General features: G+C 50.8%; 1 protein-coding gene across 4 annotated transcripts in view; it reads left to right on the top strand.

Annotated features, from left to right (window-relative positions):
- Tspan9 (tetraspanin 9) overlaps positions 1–17427 on the top strand; it is a 181240-nt gene that overhangs the window by 56124 nt on the left and 107689 nt on the right. The window lies entirely within an intron of this gene.

The following is a 17427-nucleotide window of genomic DNA, read 5'->3' as shown; positions in this document are numbered from 1 at the left end:
GCCTGCATGGTCTTCTCATTGGAATAAGGGTCTTGGCAGCCATAATCAGGCTAAGATTAGATCCTGTAGGGTTGGTCACATGGGCTTAGCTGGTGACTGGTATTCATCTAAGAGAGAAATTTAGACGAATGCCGTTTGGTGACAGAGCAGAAAGGAGTGATTTGTCTGCTAAGGACTGCCGTCTTACATCCACATCTGAGAGAACAGTGAGGAGGCTCTCCCAGCAGTTTCAGAGACTCTCTGGACATCTTGGCTGTCTGGCTTCTAGAACTTGGCTGTCTGGCATGAATTCTGTTGTTTAAGGTATTAGGTGGTGAGGGAGCTCACATGGTGGAGCGTCTGATGGTTATTGCTGCCCATCCTCTGCGGACAGGAATATTCACTTCCTGTCAAAAGGTGTCGGGTGTGGCGGTTTGAATAGCAAGTCCCCCATATTCTTGGGCATTTGGATGCTTGTTCTCCTGGGCTGGGTTCCCAGTCTTCTCAGTCACTGTCCTCTGAAGTTCCTCCCCCTGGGTGCCCTGCCCTGTGCTCTGAAGGCAAGACGTCATGACTGTGTGATTCTGTTCCCAGGGCACCCCTTCAGTGAAGTTTGCCCTGGGACCACATGAGGATGCAGAGGGCCTTTATTTTGAACAATGCCTTCTGACGGTCTCATCCCCTCCCTTTCCCCAAACCTTGGTGCCACGAGCTGCTCTGCACCTGTGTCTTTGCCTTGCACGGCTCGAGGGCACCTTCCAGCAAGTCTCCTTGCTTCACATGTCTGGTGCGTTCCTAAGAGTCGCCCTGTGCTCTTTTCATGAGTACAGGCAGCCTGGGGCATCCTTTGGTGTGCGGTGTGTGGTTCCCTTGGTGCTCAGGACCCCTGGTCACTCTCTCTTGCCTCCAGGCTGAGCATGGCTCCAGGCCCTCCGTCCATGGCGTTTCCTCAGCATTGCTCACCTGGCAGCTCTCTCATTTGGGAAGTGGCCTTTTTTATGTCAGCTTGGTTTGACTCACGGATTTGCTCACACACTTCTGCAGGACAGGGGCCATGGCGTACCTCAAAGATGTTCTACTTGAGTTGATATATGTTGTCTTTACACTGGGGAGGAAGGAGGCAGAGGAATACCCATGTCAGCGTATCTTGTTGCCTTTAGGGTAGAAGAGTCTAAGCTATGTAAGGGGATACCGAGGCCTTAAAAAAGAAAGAAAAAGGCTGCTGCCGTCTTACCACCCTGCATGCTAATAGCACGGTCGCAGCAAGGGCAGGCAGGGTTGGGACCAGGTGTCTGTGGCGTCCCAGCAGGCCTCTGCCAAGATCATCCTGTCCTGCTCTTTGCTCATTTCTCTGTCCAGATGGCTGGGGGAAGGCATGGCTGGCATCAGCTATGGTGATGTATGACCAACTGGGGCCAGAGCAGAAAGGGTCCAGACTATTAGGGGTGTCAGGCTGGGAAATCGGAAATGAAAGGCTGGAGCCATGGCCAGCAGAACCTCCCCCTGGTGCAGTACTTGGAGATCACCTGCGGTGGGCTTCATTACCAAGGGTCCATGGGAGGGAAGGCCTGTTGGCAGGCCTTGGAGACAGATGGCTGCGGGCTCCGGCCCAGCCTAGCAATGAACCTTTGGGTTCTCAAGTCCTTCAGGCATAAGCACAAGGAACTTTTCTCCATAAGCCATATGCCCCCGGCAAGCCAGGGCCTCTCTTGGATCTCAGTCTTGTCATCTGTAAAACAAGAATTGTGGACGAGAAGCTCTTTCCGTGAGCCCACCCTTGCCATAGCCTAGATTCTGATCTACAGTCATTCAGGGTTGTGGCTGATAGTCAAGGGGCCAAGTGATAGGTTGGAGCCCATTGGAAAAGGACAGTCTCTCTGTGGTGTCTCCTCCCCTTAGGGAGCAAAGGTCAGGGAGGCCTCATAGAGATGGGGGTCTCTGAGAAGGCAGAGGAAAGGGTCTTTTCTTTGGCTCTTGTCCTTGGCATTGTTTGTCATTCCATCCACCATCTGTCTACCACCCTCCATCTTCTTTTTTTTTTTTTTTTTTTTTTTTTTTTTTTTTGGTTTTACGAGACAGGGTTTCTCTGTTTTGGAGGCTGTCGGTCCAGCCTGGCCTCGAACTCACAGAGATCCGCCTGCCTCTGCCTCCCGAGTGCTGGGATTAAAGGCGTGTGCCACCAACGCCCGGCTCACCCTCCATCTTCTTACAGGTGCTTATTAAGCGCCTACTGTGTTAGGAGCACAGCTTCAAGGGAGCAATTAATAGCAACCAGACTCAAGGGTCAAGTGCCTCTGCCCTGCTGCCTAGCTCTTCGCTTCCCTCTTCTGCCCTCATTCTTTGTGTGGATTTTCTGTACCTCTTCAAGGCTGGGATTCTGGACTGTTGTTGGCCGGAAAGGTGAATTGTGCTAGCCTCTGATGCCTCCCTGTGGAGGGACCACTGCGGGGAGGGTGCCTGCCTGCTTTGTCAGAGGCTGCGTGGCTTCCAGGGCATGATGTCTTGTTGCCTTTGGGGCTAGACATTTCTTTGTTTTTTGTTATATTTCAAGACAGGGTTTCTCTGTGTAGCACTGGCCATCTTGGAACTCGCTGTAGACAAGGCTAGCCTTGAACTCACAGAGATCCTCCTGCCTCTGCCTCCTGAGCGCTGGGATTGAAGGAGTGTACCCACTGCCCAGCTAGACATTTCTCAGGTCTTGCACAGGTCACCCTCCTTCTTTGAGCCTTAGTTTCTGTGTCTGGACAAAGGGCTTAATCACATTTGTCCTGGTTTTAGACCATCTGATGGGAAAAGGTAAATGAGGGGACCTTGATGATACCGTGAATACGGTTAAGTGCTGGGTTGAAGCTGGCTTTCTGACCCTTTTCTTTCTTACCCTTCTGGTGGTTGTGGATCTAGGCTGGAGATCAGGAGGCAAAAAACCTGCTGTTCCCACTGCAGCCTGAAGCCAGGCAGCAGAGTGTTGCTGGCAGCAGGAGGCGGCCCCCTGGACAGGATGCCGACCTTGAGCTAGGAAAGGCCAGGAGTCTGTCAGGGGCTAGAGAGAATGTCAGGCATCCCATGCATTCCAAAAACGAAGTGTGACGTGACAGCTGCCTGCTGGGTGTGGGAGCCAGAGAGACCCTCAGAGAGGAGGGTGGTTGGTGGGCCTGCAGGACTCTGAACCTCAGAGATTTCTCATTCCTTCAGAGCTGCCACCGCCCCCTTCTCTCCCTGTCCTCTTCAGGTTCAGTGTGAGTTACCTTGGACTTTCCTGACCCTGCCCCGCCCCCCCAACGTCTTGTGGCCCATTGCCACACCTGTAGCGTCATTCCTCTGGTCTGTATGTCTGGGGCTGTGGTCTCTGACTTCATGTTGGGAACACTTAAGGTGCATTTCGTGTGTCTGGGGAGCTGAACTTTTTATTTCATTTACTTTTGGTTAATTAAGGGTAAATATTATTGGCCACCTGCTCCAGTGGATGCCATCCTAGAATGCAGTGCCACCACACACTGGCCCCCCTGTGGTGTGAGCTGCCTTCTGAGACGTGTGATTGTATACTGTTGTACCTATATGGGCTGATAAAGGATGCCCTCAGTCTTATTAGACACACTTGGAGGCTGAGGGGCATAGTGCCTTGCATGTGTAGGAGGCACTGCTGAGCCAGACAGGCCCTTGCCATGGGGACTCCTTAGAAGAAAGGCCTTCAGGGCACTTGCCTCTGTGGTTGAATTGATAGCATCAGAGGAAATGAACCCAAGTCTCGACCACTCACTCAACAAATGTGGAAACTGAGGCTCACTATACTGTGGGTAGCATACCTTCCCTCTGATTTCAAGAGCTACTCTGTGGCAGTTTTTTTTTTTTTTTTTTGGCACACAAGGGGACTGGAAACTGAAGCCATAGAGGAAATGAGTGATACTTGGTTTTAAGCCAGTACAGATTCCCAGGTTTGTTTTGTAAAGGGGTGCGTCTCCTAAGCCTCAGCCACCATCCACTCGCGCTGCAAGGCTGCAGTATTGCTGTACTTTATTTTCTTATGGATTTTTCGAGACAGGGTTTCTCTGTGTAGTTTTGTAGGCTTCAAACTCACAGAGATCCACCTGCTTCTGTCTCCCAAGTTCTGGGATTAAAGGTGTGTGCCACCACTGCGGGCTCTTGTCATACTCCCTTGTCTGGGGGCAAGGGTCCTGGTTTTGTTCTCCATGGCCTGGGGTTAGCTGGTGAGTGGGAGGGCTACAGGGTTGCAGGATGTGTGAGAGGGCCTTGAACATGTAGCCTTACTCCTGCATGGCCTTGCTCTCTGTGGAATCCACAGATACCTGCCTGCCTGCCTCTGAAGGACCAGGAGGGATTGGGGAGCAGGGTCAAAATGGAGCTGAGGGCTCGTATTCTGTCCTTAAGGAGAACTGTGCAGAGGAGACCCGTGTCTCTCATTCCCCAGTGCTGGCTGGGACTCTGCCCGGCTGGGGGAAGGGCTCTCCCTCCGTCCAGCTGTTGTGCACCCCAGCCCCTCCTCCCCTGCTGCAGCTGTCCTGGCTCCATCAATCTCAGCCAAGACTGGGGGGGAGGATGGGGACAAGGAGAAGAGGGGCCTCCTGCATGTGTCTGGCTGAGGTAACTGGCTCCTGCGTCTAGGGGAAGTGTCTCCAGAGGAGGAGGCTTCAGGGGTTTCTGCCCCTAGCTCTTGGGTAAATCATGGCATGTGGGTGGCTCAGCTTTCAGTCTCATGGCATTTGTTTTTCTGGAAGGTCAACTCTCTTCTTGAAAAAAACAATGTGACTAGCTAAGGGTCTTGGCACTCTGAGTGTTGCTGTAGTTTCCAAGACCATATGAATGAAGGGGTTGTTGAGGAAAGGGCTGGAACCTTTGCTTCTAGTAGCCTAACCAGGTGAGGCTGTGTGTGATGTCACACTGAGGTGTGTGGCCTTCAGTACAGGTACATTTTGTCCCAGCCTGCATGGGGTCAGAGAGATGTCTGACGGGATACCAGCATCATCTGTGTGTTTGGCCCTGTTTTGTTTCCTGAAACATAGTCTTTGAAGATTCTAAGGACCTTGCATTCTCCCTGAACTCAAGAGCAAGATGAAAAGAGAAGGGGGAATAAGTCTTTCCTGGCCAGACCTCATTGTGTCCACCCACAGCGTGGGGAAATGTGGCCATCTGCCCCACTCCGACAGGTAGCAGCATCACAGCATCAGGGTTTGACCCAAGGCCTCTGGAAGGAAGGCTGTGTGAGAGAATCCTTTCTTTTGTTTCTCTTTCTTCATTTCACCCAGTCCAAGTGCAGGACAAAACAACTGTTAGTCAAGTAGTAGACATCAGTGATTCCAAGCCTGGCTGTGAGTTAGAGACATCTGGGAAGCTTGTCAATAATTCAGATTCCTGGGCCTCTGTCCCAGAGCCTCTGAGTCTGCAACCTGCATCTTGAAGAACTTTGCCAATGGTTTCCATGCATTTAGATTTGGGTTAGAGCAGCTCTCCCATCTTCCAGGAGGAACCTCCTGGGAAGTAGCTTTCGTGAGTGTGTTCACTGAAATGTGCTACTTTTGGAGACTCAGTTCCCTGAGCTGTGGTTCATGCACTCTGGACTTCGTGAGTGTTGGTGGTATTCTGAACACAGCTCAGGCCAGAGGGCACACAGTGTGAGTGGAATACATAGCCTAGTTGTGATTCAGACAAGAGAATCCGCAGTTAAAATACAATGAGAAACATGGGCTGCGGTACCCTCGCTGGGTTGTTGCGTTCACCTGGTTCTTATATAAGGGACAAGAGATACCCAGGGAGACAGACTTGACTAAAGCCACCACAGAGTTTGTTGTTTTTGTTTATTTGCTGTTTTGCTTTTTAAGGGGAGCTAGGAAGTGTACACTTTAGGAAAAGTGGTCACAGCACTCCAGATAGAGGTGGAGGTGGCAGGTAGACCTGGTCTTGGTTTCTACCATGTGATGCTCAGTGAATTTCTTGAGTTCCAGATGTTGCCAGCAGCATGAGGCTTCTAAACTGCTGAACCATGCTAACTGCTCAGTGAACACTAGTTTTTCTTCTCCCTTATTTTACTAGGTCTTTTTGTGGGGACAGTATGTATTTGGATTTCTCAGACTTGCTGGGCTTTCTTAGCTGGGGGTTGCCTCGTTTGCTAATTCCCACATAAGGGTAAGCTTCCATGTGCCAAGTTCTGGGCACTGCAGGAGAGAAAGGGTGGGCACTACGCCTTCGCTACCCCAGGCTTGTTCAGGCCTTTGGGGACCCAGCCCTCTTCTGTGCCTTTTAACTCGCTATTCCCTGCATAGCTCCAGACACATTGCTGGAGCTTACAGCACGCCCGCGTTTCTCAGGAAGCTGCCTTCACCCAAGCCTTCGTCCACCGCTTGACATTAAACTCTGTCCACATTTTTTCCCCATGAAGTTCTTCCTCCTCCTGCACAGTCCCCAGTCTCCAGCCAGCTTCTCAAGCCAGGGACATGATTGGATTGCAGTTGCTAGCACTTCCTGGAGATAGGTCCCCAAAGAGCCATAAAAATCCAGGAGTGTTTTCTGGCCACCTTTCCATGTAGATTGTAGCGCAGTGTCACACATCAGCAGAACACGTGTGAAGTTTTGTGTGTATACCTATGTGTGCACATGCACGAGGGTGCGCGCCCACTCCTGTGGACTCAGCTTTGGGGGGCCTTTCATGCTGTGTTACCTATGTAGTGTGTTTCTGGCTGCCACTCTGGATTTCTTAAGCAGATTTTTTGACTCCAGACTGTGGAGGCCAGCTCTCCCCCTCCCCCCATATGTCATCGTCATCGGAGTGGGCATTGAGCCCATGGCAGGGTGGATTTGGGTCTTGGTCGCACTGCATTCCTGACATTCTTTTCTCACAGGAAAGGGCCTGGAAATAACCCCGGGTTGGGATTGCCTGCCTACAGGAGGGGCTGTGGCTGCCACCCCGCCTTCACATTTGGTCCCTCTTGGCCCCTTCAGGCCCTTCCCTCCTGCCCCCTCTTATGGCAGATGTGACCAGCTGGGTGGCCCATAGGGCTGCGCATGTCCATCAATAGTTTCATGACCTGACCAGCCTCACTGCCCTCTTCCCAGCTTTGGTGGCTGCCACCCAGGTGCCCATTCCCAGGACCTGTTCTACACCCCAGCTGGGGTGGGATGAATGACATCACTCTCTCTTCCTCAATTACCTCCCTCTTCTTTACTTATTTAAAAAAAATACCTTGAGCCAGCCAGCCTGTGGAATTGAATAGCGAACACCGGCAATCAGGTGTAAATGAATCTCCTTGCAAATGGAGAGTCGCACTGGATTGAGGTTTGATTGGGCCTCTTGGCTCAGAGCTCTCAAGGAGGTTTCATTCTCCTTCTGCTTTCATCTCTAGGGACTTCATAGTGGGAAATCTCTCCCTGGGGAGTCTGATCTCATTGGAAACGGGAGGCAAGGAAGTTTCTTTCTGTTTCCCAAGGTGCCAGCTCTTTGTCACAGTGCATAGAAAGGCACTTGCCACTTCATAGCCCCTCAGTGCCCAGTCACCCAGGAAGCCATTGCAGGATCAGTTCTTCTGGTTGTTCAAATGGCCCCAACACCCAGCTCCTCTCTTGCCAAAGAATTGGCTTGGTGCCGTGATGGGCTGGGTTTTGGCATCTGCCTGACCCTGTGGTAGTCCTCCTGTTTTTCTGCCTCCATCTGTGTTCAGAGCCCCCAGCAGCAGATGAGACAGAATGTGTCTTGAAAAGGATGAATGAAGGACAGTTGTGGGAACCCATAGAGGCACAGGTCACGATATCACTGTGGATCCATGGGTGAGATCTCTGCTGTTCTGGGCTATCTTAGCCTGGAAGCCATAGTCAGAGTCACTTTCTTTTCTTATAAGGTATCAGAAGGTGCTCTTGGAAACCATCGTGTAAATCACAGAGCCATAGAGGGTCTTATGCATGTGGTAGGTGGGGACCCCAGGGTGGCATGAAGTCTATGCTCCGTGTGGAATGCTGTGTCTCCTTGGGTAGAGCATGGGTGGAGGGACATGCCTCCTTTGAAGCTCCCGACTGATTGATGACACTTGCTTTGTTCCTGACCCTGTCGCACTCCCACAGGCCCAAATGCAGCAAAGATTTCCCACCTACCTCACTGCAGTCTGTTTTGGGCTTGTGCTAGTTTATTTCAGGGTCAGAAGCAGCTGGGCATTAAAAAAAAAGTATTATTGTCTAAACCACGCTTTGTTGTAAGAATGCAAATCAAAGAGATAGGAGAAAAGCCCTCGAAAACTATCGTCATGACGGATCAACTCTCCATTGGTTCATGGTGCCTTCAGCTCATGTTTGCTTGCAAACATGTTTCTGTAGTCATAATGTAGATAGGATTTTTGCATTGTTTGCTTTATTTAATATTCTACCATAATCACCACAATTGGACTTTTAAATGACTGCATAAAATCACAGAGTGTTTTCCCAGGAGTTTGCTTAGTTTTGACTCATCTAGACAACAGTGCAGGAAGATGCGTTAGTGTATGTTGCTGTGTGTACATGAGTGTGCATGTACATGCATGTGTATATGTGTGTGTACCCATGTGTGTGTGTGTGTACACACACGTCTCTTTACTTCCTGTCTCCATTCTCCTTTGTGCTGCTTCCCTAGGACAAATCAAGAGGCCTGACCTTCTTTCATTCTTTCCTAGAGTAACGGAAGAGCTTACTATGGGCTGTTAAATACCAGCCGGAAGTCAGGTGCCTGAGAGCAGCCCCAGATTTAGCTCAGATCACAGCCTGATCAGTGTCTGTCCTCACAGACTGCCCTTGGGAAGTCAGTCTGGCAGCAGAGACCCCATTTTAGAGGCTGGCAACCGCATTTTTGTTGTGGCTCTGGCTTTGAAGTCTTCTGGCCTTGGTATCTAGATTGAGAGTGTTGGGTGGCCCACTCAGGAATTCTTTTTCATTTATTTGTTTGCTTGAGACAGGTCTCCTGAAGCCTAGGCTGGTCGCAAACTTGCTGTGTAGCTGAGGACAGACTTGAGTTCCTGATCCTTCTGCCTTCATCTCCTGTGTATTAGGATCAGGACCTGGAGGTCAGCTTCAGTCATTCAGGAATTCTTCCATGCACTTTCCTGTCTGATGCCATTGACGACTGTTGGAGAGATTGTGCTAGTTTCTACCCACAGGGGCATGAAGTCTCAAATGGCTATGTGGGCTATGTGCTCAGTCCTTTCATCCCTAGCGAGCTTGATGCAGGGCTGAGAACTCACCTGAGGCATACAGAGTGGCATGGCGGGGCCTGGGACAAACTGAAGACGTTGCACACGCCTGCCCTGAGCATCCTGCTCTTCAGGTCCAGCTGGTTGTTTACTTCAGAATTCCAGGCTGCCATTGCCAGAACTTACATTGCTCCTTCTCCCTCTGTGTGTCTTGGTCTTCCTCTTCTGTAGCAGAATGCCCAGCCCTCTAGAACACAATTGCAAATATTTGGCTATGTAAAGAAGCTAGTGCTTAAAGTCCAAATGGGAAACATGAATCTTTTGTTTTAAATAAATACTTAAGCAGAACTCAGTTCCGGCAAGCATCTGGGCTCCAGATCTGTGTAGCAGAAGTTGCTGCCACTGTGGACCTTCAGCGAAAGCTCTCGTTCTCCTTTCTTTATCAGGAATCAGTACCTGGTGTGGGTGCCAGTGGTCAGACATGATCACAGTGAAGTCCCTTTGTAGAGGACTTTGTAGCAGAGCCTTCCCCAGCCTCTGTCGACATGGGCAGACAAACACAGCTGGAATTCTCCAGGGTCTTTGGTTCCTGGGATCTTTTGTTTTTTCAAGGGAAGTTCAAACTCCTGATTTGCAGGTAAAATCCTCTGGTCTGATTCTAAACAACTTGCATTTAAACAAACAAACAAACAAACCAATCAGTCAATCAATCAATCAATCAATCAATCAAACAAACAAAAAAACCCATGATGCATACTGGATCAAATTTGTATGCCAGATCTGATGTGGGGGTGTCGGTCTGTGACCTCTGCTTAGTCTTTTTGGTAAGTTGATAGGCAGAACATGAAGCAAAAAAATTAATAGAGAGTCATGGGAGGTGGAGGGAGACAACGTCCTCATAGCAAGTGAGAGGCAGCGAGGCTGTTGTGGAGAAGCCGTGGGGGCAGCACGAGTACTCGAGATGTTCTGTGGATCGTCAGGAGTGGTGCGTGTGCAGCTGTGGAGCTAATGTGTCATGAGGTAGTGGTCCCTCAGCGCCTGTTTAGTGGTGATAAGATGAGTGTGTCTGTGGGTGTCTGTATATCTGTGTGATACCACATCTCTCTTTTCTCGTCCCATTGAGTAAAGCTAGGCACTGCTGGAGCAGCCTTGCGAGGCCAGGAGTTGGATCTGGGAAGACCAGATGGGGCAAGTGTCCTGGAATTTCCCTCTGCTCTGCTCTCCATCTTGCTGTGAGGGAATTGTCCCCATTGGGCAGTTAGTGAGTATTTACTGCAGGCACTCAGAGGCAATCGTCAGCTCCTCCTCCCAGCACCCCTCTGAGATCTGCAAGAAAGATAAAGGGGTGTCTGTCTGAGGTGCTTTGAGCTCCTCAGGAAGCAGAAAGGACTTGAAGACAGTGCATTACTCTACAGTCTCCCCAGATGACAGCCATGACATATGAGCCTAGAGATACTTAAGAAATATGGCTTGCGAGGGATGTAAACACTGTGTTATTTATTATTTATTAAAAAAACAAAGCTTTTCCCAGCTGGGAGGTTTCAGATCACTGACAGTGTCAAGTCCAATCTCCCTCCATTAACAACAGGTTGCATTCCCCTGCCGTGTCTGTGCCCAAGATGACTCTGGTGTGCCTCGGCCATTTCAGGACTTCTGGGGAGGAAGCGGTGGCTTATTGGGGGCTGGAACGTGGAGCAGTACCGATCCAGTTCTTAGTGCTGGGGCCACAGTGCAGCGTCACTCCGGGCTAAGGGGCAAGGTTAGCAGTGGGAGCCACTGCTCACATGTCGATGAAGCAGAGTCAAGGTGAGACTTGATCCTGGCTTCCAGGAGTCACTGGAGTCCAAGGATTCGGCGATAGCATGGGGAGAGTAATGCTGGGTAAATGAGAAAGTGGGACACCGAGGAGAGGGGCCTGGCCCAGGGCCGGTTAAGTCTGGCCAGTCCAAGGGCCAGCTTTGCCTTGAGCAACGCCGTACTGGTACTGTAAGACTGGTACCCTGGTGTGGGATCTCTCCCAGGAGCTTGTTGGCAAGCTGGTAAGGGGGAGGGAGAGAGTTTTATTGTTTCCTCTAATTCAGGTAAGTGTGCCATAGGCTAGGGCTTTAGGTTTTGAAGCTAAATAGATCTGTTTCAGTCTTCACTTCATGGCCTTGAATGATCTCTTTAACCTCTGAGCTCCAGGTACTCCACCTGTAAAGTGGAGACTGATACTTACTTCCTAGCGTGGTTCCCAGACACATAATAGGCGCTCAGCGGCTGGGAGCAGTAGCTGCTATTGTCAGGGGCAGCCACAAGCATGGCTCTCTAGGTGTCTTGAGCTTGACCCAAGCTCCTCCACTCTCCGGCCTCGTTTTCGCATTCTCTGGGTGAGATCCGTACTGGCAGACACCGGCAGGAGGACCCGCTGCCCAGGACGCATTCATGCCTGCATTGTAAGTCACTGGCTGCACCCCTGCCTGTGATGTGATTTCAGTGTACCAAGGGAGCTGCACCCCCCTGGGAGAAAACAAAACAAACGAGGCACCAGAAGGAACCAGAACTTTTGTTCTCTGAGCTGTTCTATTCTGTGTCTCTCACCTCCCCCACCCCTCCCCTCTATCTGAAAAAAAATTACGTGAAAAAGAAGAAAAGAAATGGAAGAGATGAAGGGCTGTCAGCACCAGATCACAACACGGGCTCCAGGAGTTGGCGGCTTTTCAGTGCCTGCATAGAATTCCCTTTTCTTGCTTTCCTCAGCTCAGCCTAATTAAGATAAATTGGAGTGCACCCCTAAAAACAGAGTTTCCTGCGTCCCTGCCACCCACCGGAGCCCTCCCTCCAGTGCTCTGTTGACACCCTCCCTGTCCCTTAAAAGAGAATCACCAAAGTGTCCACCCCATGGTCCCCTGCTGTGGCCGGGGTCACCTTTCCTCAGCACCCTAGGGTCAAGCCCCTCTCCCGCCCTGGAACTTCAGCGGGTGGGTCCCTGCTCTTCTTTCTCTTCAGGCCGTGCTCCTCAGTGTAGCATGAGGCTCTGCAGAATTTGACCTTGGCCTGCCTTTGCCTGGCTGTCCCCCACTGTGCCTTGTAGACAGCATATGCTTCCATGGAGCGGCCAACTCTCTGTTTCCTGCATGGGTCTGGAAATTACCTGCCTTTGTGCCTCTGGTCACATGGCCCATTGCTTGGAAAGCCTTCATCCTGGTGGGATTAGGGCCATTCTTCAGGGATTAGTTGGAGTGCCAACTCCTCCAAAACCTGCATCTTGCCCAGGAGCGCGCTCTTGCCTCTCCTGGCACACAGTGGGTTTAGAATTCATGTTGAATTTGCTCACGGAGCCTCCACTGTCGCTGAGGCCCTCTTCCAGGGTCTCTTCCAGGGCCTCCTCAGAGCCCTGCTGTCTGTGTCCCCCAAGCCGTGGAGCACATCTATACTTTAATTACCCATGATCTAAGGTCCTCGGTATTTCTATCTTTAAGTCGCAAGTTTTGCTGCTTTCATCCGTGTTCTGTCTGTGAGCCGCACAGCAAGGGCAGTGAGAGGTGTAGCAGAGCCTCTGCTCCCAGCTCCTCCCTGACCAGCTCCGCCCTGACCAGCTCCACCCTGACCAGCTCCGCCTTGGGGGCTTGCGAGTCATCTTCTCAGTTCCCCCCTGTGACTCTAGGGCTAGTGGGTGGGATATTATGAAGACACAATTTGTATATCACATAGTTCTTACGCTCCAGATTCATAGGTTCAAGGCCTAAGTCCCTGTCCTAAAGAATGTGGCTGGATCTGTAGAAGGGGGTCTTCAAAGACTATAAAGACTATAAAGTCACAAGAAGGACCATGGAAAGACAAGGGGGGAGTGACTGCTGTGGAGGAGGGAGGAGAAGCAGGTGAAACAGGCCCCTGGACTTTGAGCTTGGAGTCCATCTCCAGAACCATGGAGAGAAACATCTCTGTTGCTGAAGCCCTCTTTGGTGCCTTGTTACAGCAGCCCTGACAAAATGATGTGTCTGTGTAATGTCCACCTCAGTAGCTTGGTGTGCTTAGTTATATAGGTGTCCTCATTTCTGTCGTTCCCCAAAGAAACCTTGTGTCTGCAGCGATTATTCTCTGTTTCCTCCAGTCCTTACCCCACCACCATCTCCAGACAATGTCAAGTCCATGTTCTGTCCCTGTGGAATTGTCCATTCTGGGTTTTTGTCCTGTTGTCATGGATGATTTGTATTGTTGCATATATCAGACCTCCATTCCTTTTCTCTGCTGAGTAATATTTCATTCTATGGACTTGCCTGGTTTTATTAACTGTTTACCACTCCTTGTACTTTTAGGTTATTTCAAGTTTTTTTCTTTTATGAATGAGGCTGCCTTGAACATTCATGTGCAGGTTTTTGTGTGGTAAGCATATTATCACTTTTCTTGGGTCTATACCTAGAAGTAAAATTGCCTGCTAGCTCTATGCTAGCTTTTTGAAGAACTCCAAACTTCTTTCTAAAATGGTTGCTGTGTTTTACATTCCTGCCAATGGTGTATGGAACACTCTATTCCAGTATATCCACTCTGGTCACTGTCTGACTTTTGGGACCGTCTTAGTAGGGATAAAATGATACTTCACTGAAGATAAGTCTTTACCTGAGCTACACTGTCAGCCCCTGGGTATGTTTCCAATTTGCATCTCTATGATGAGTGGTATTGAGCATCCATTTATAGACCTACCTACCACTTGCTGTTTGGAATCCCTTTCAAAATTGGCTGCTTGTCTTGTTACTATTTGATTACAAGAGCTCTTTATATGTTCTGGTTATGGACTCCTACACAAGTATGCAATTTGCAAATATTTTCTCATGTTCTGTGGGTGTCACTTTCTTGATGACCCTACTTACCCTGGAACCCTTTAACTTACTGTCTGAGGAGAAGGGGCATGACACATGGCAGCTTCTGCAAGCTCTCCAGCCCCTGCACAGCACACTTCGGTGATAAGATTTTTTTTTGTAATTCTATGTTTGTTTAACTTGTTCTTCACAACTCCCAGAGTGGTGCTGTGTGCAGCTGGATGCTGAATAATTGATTCGGGGGACAGTGAAGGTCAGAATGAGGCGCTTCCATCGCAGCTGAGGTGTTGCTGTCTCAAGAGACCTGCTAGGACCAACAGCTGACAGGTTGCCAGCTCTCCTTTAGCTTGGAGAGCGGTTTAGGGTCCCAGAGTCCAGTAGACGGCCCTTTGTAGGTGCCAGTGGGGCTGCAGTAGTGGTGACAGCGCAGACCAGAGGTAATGAATGTTCAGGAGAAAAGAAAGGGGATTTTCAGCTTTTTGGCTCCTTAAATCCAACCCTGCTTTCGGGCCGGAGAAGGACCATTTCCCTCCCCTCAGCGCTTTCTTGGCGGAGCTGATGGGTCCCCTGGGTGGATTTAAGGGAAGTTAGTGAGTCAAGTTATGGTTACTCCAGACTCTATGCTACAGGCTGCCCTTCTCTCCCTAGACCTCTTCTGAGGAAGCTGGGAGCTCAGCCTCCCCACCCAGGTGATGTTGGGAGATTGAGCAGCCTGTTGGCTAACCTAGCAGTGCAGACAATGGAGGACAAAGGAGCTCCCTCTGTGACTGCCTGCGGGAGGGGAGGGCCCTTCTCTAGGTGTTGGTGGCTGGCTCCAGTCATATAAAGGTCCTAGTGTTTCCTGTGAACTTCTTCTCCATGGCCTCTGGTCCATCAAGGCAAAACATTTTCATGCTCCTTCCTGCTGCCCCCTGCTGCATCCTCAGCACCCAGAGACTGCCTGGTGCTGTTAGTTGATGCAGGAATGAATGCCTCTGTCAAGCTGTTCCTCTCGTACCATTCCCGGTTGCCCCTGGGTGTTATCCATGCACTCACTCATACTTGGCGACTTTTCCCATTTGCTCTCTCTTGCTTCTGCCTGTCTTGCCACTATCTCACTCTGGTAGAATGTCTGGACCCTCATCTTCATCTCAGGACTGAGGCACCATGCACAGGGCAGGGTCTATGTGCTGTGTTTTACTCCACTTCTTTCTTCTCCACTCTGTACCTGCCTGTTGCGAACATTTGCCACCCATGAAGCTTGCTCCCTCCAGCACCACCAGGACAGTGGTCTGCCCACAGTCCTATGCTGCCCAGAGTGCTTTCCTGGAGTGGGAAGTGTCTGGGAGAGATGGATGTCAGTGTACAGTGTTCTCCATCCATCGTGAAGGATTTGCATATCTCTGTGCAGCTAGCATCAACACGACGGTGTTCAGAAGGTATTACATCTGACTCTTGGCAGGAGAATGGGAGCTGATAACACGTGGTGGTAATTCCTTGTTCTGCCCTGGAGGATGCAGAAAACCTCTGGTGTGAGCTGCTGCCTTGGGGACACTAGAGGCTCGCCTGCTCTCCCTGATGTCCTGATGTGTTTCTCCCTCCTGCTGAGGAGGCAGCTCTGTTCTCTCGGCAGCCCTGGCCAGCCCTCTGCCACAGGTTCCAGGCCATAGTGTGGTGCGGAGCTGGAATGGGGGCCGTGGGACAGGTACTGAGATGACCAGCTGTAGTGTCCTTGGATGAAGGTACCTGAGTTTGGGGCTGCAGTGCTCATCCACACAAAGCCCCCCAGGAGCAAAGGGAGGAAGGAAGCCATGGAGGTGCTGTACACTGAACGGAGCCGAGCAGTCTCCATCATATGTTCTATTGTGAGAATGGCTGCCTCTGGTTCTCACTATTGGGAGGCCAGCTTATGTGTGTTTTTGGACCCAGAGTCTGTGAAGCAGAAAGGAAGGTGGAGTTTTGCTGAAGTCAGCAGTGGAGGCAGGAGGGCACTCGCTTTTCCACATGTGGCACATAGCATGGTCAGCTGTGCACATGCTGGGCATTTGGCGTGTGCTTTTCCAGTAAGTGAGGCACAGATAGTCTGTGAGTATCAGCAGATTTGGAAGAGACATAGAAGCTCTGGCTTCTAGATCTCCCTGCTCTTCTTTACTCTTGGACTCTTCTTCTGCAAAGGTAGCTATTCTCCCTGGCTCTACACTTGTTTCAGGATGGTAAGGGGACAGTGACACCAGTGAAGGATGCCAGTGAGGGACAGTGGCATTTCTGGATTAGGGTGCTGGGTAGGAATGCCTCCTGAGAGTTGTGTGGCGGCACCGGGTGGCAGACACTTGGTTGCACAGCCCAGTCCTCCGCTGGAGGTAGAAGTTGCTGATAGCTTTCTGCCCTCTGTGTCCAGGCTCAGCCAGCACAGCCTACAGCCGCAGTGGCATTTAGGACCAAGGAGGCTTCTTGGGTACAGAGAACAGCATTATTGTGGCAGATCATAGGACAGAGCTGAGCCCGTCTTTCCATTTCTGCTGTGCGACCTTGGGATAATCCCTGGACATTTTGGAGCCTGGAACTTCCTGGCATCTCAGACCCCTGAGGGCCCTGAAATTCTAGGATTCTGCGGTTCACTCATGGAGGGTGTCTTCAGCTTGTGGCCTGGCTATGGAGCGGTGGGATTAACCTCCAGGGTCATTGAGCTTGCAGAGTGCAGGAAATGCCTGTGTGTGATCCGTTTTTGGTCCGAGACAGGTGGTGGAGCTGGAGGAGGGGAAGCCCTCTCACAGCCCGATCTGGGGGAGGGGAGGCTGAACTCAGCCACTCCTTTTTCCTGCTGGGTTGGAGGTCTTCAGGCCCCAGTGCACAGGCATAGAGTGAGGGGTTCTTAGCAGAGATGCTTTGCCAAGCCAAGTCCCTCTGAGGTCAGGAGAGGGAGTGGTGTCGTACTCCTGCTGGGAACTGGTGTTCGCTCACTCATTTTTCAGCAAACTGTGTAAAATGCCAATCCCTTGGGCAGGGGCTGCTCTTTGTACTCTGGTGCGACCTCCAGAAAATCACTCCCTTTGAGCCACTGTTCTCCACGCTTTTTTGTGTTAGGTAGGGGAGCCCAGGGGGACCTAAAGCCTCAGCAGATCAGCCTTTTTGTCACCACTGCAATGCTGGGGGACCATCAGGTCTTTTCTCCCCATTTCAAAGAGGAGACACTGAGGCCCAACAGGAGATCCTGGCAGAGCTGATCTAGGAACTCCCCAGGCTGCACATGAGCCCTACTTGGTCTGTTGGAGCGTTTGGGAGGCGCCTGTGAGATTAGCTACCGAGCAGAGGTTTTATTTATGACGATGCCTAGAATTCTCATCTTGCTGCCTGCTGGAGTCAGCTCCCATCGTCGGTGGTGCTAGACTCCCAGGGGTGTCATAAGTCTCTCCAGCAGTCTGTATGTGGGTCCTGTTTGAGGGCAGCATTCTGTGGAGGATGGCTTTCAGGGAGGACCTGTGCTAGGGAGGATGTCAGCTTTGTCAGTCCAT

The sequence above is a fragment of the Mesocricetus auratus genome, unplaced genomic scaffold, assembly GCF_017639785.1.
Source record: "Mesocricetus auratus isolate SY011 unplaced genomic scaffold, BCM_Maur_2.0 Super-Scaffold_100676, whole genome shotgun sequence".
Lineage (NCBI taxonomy): Eukaryota > Metazoa > Chordata > Mammalia > Rodentia > Cricetidae > Mesocricetus > Mesocricetus auratus.
The sequence above is the reverse complement of the archived record's forward strand: the minus strand, read 5'-3'. Positions and strand labels throughout refer to the sequence as shown.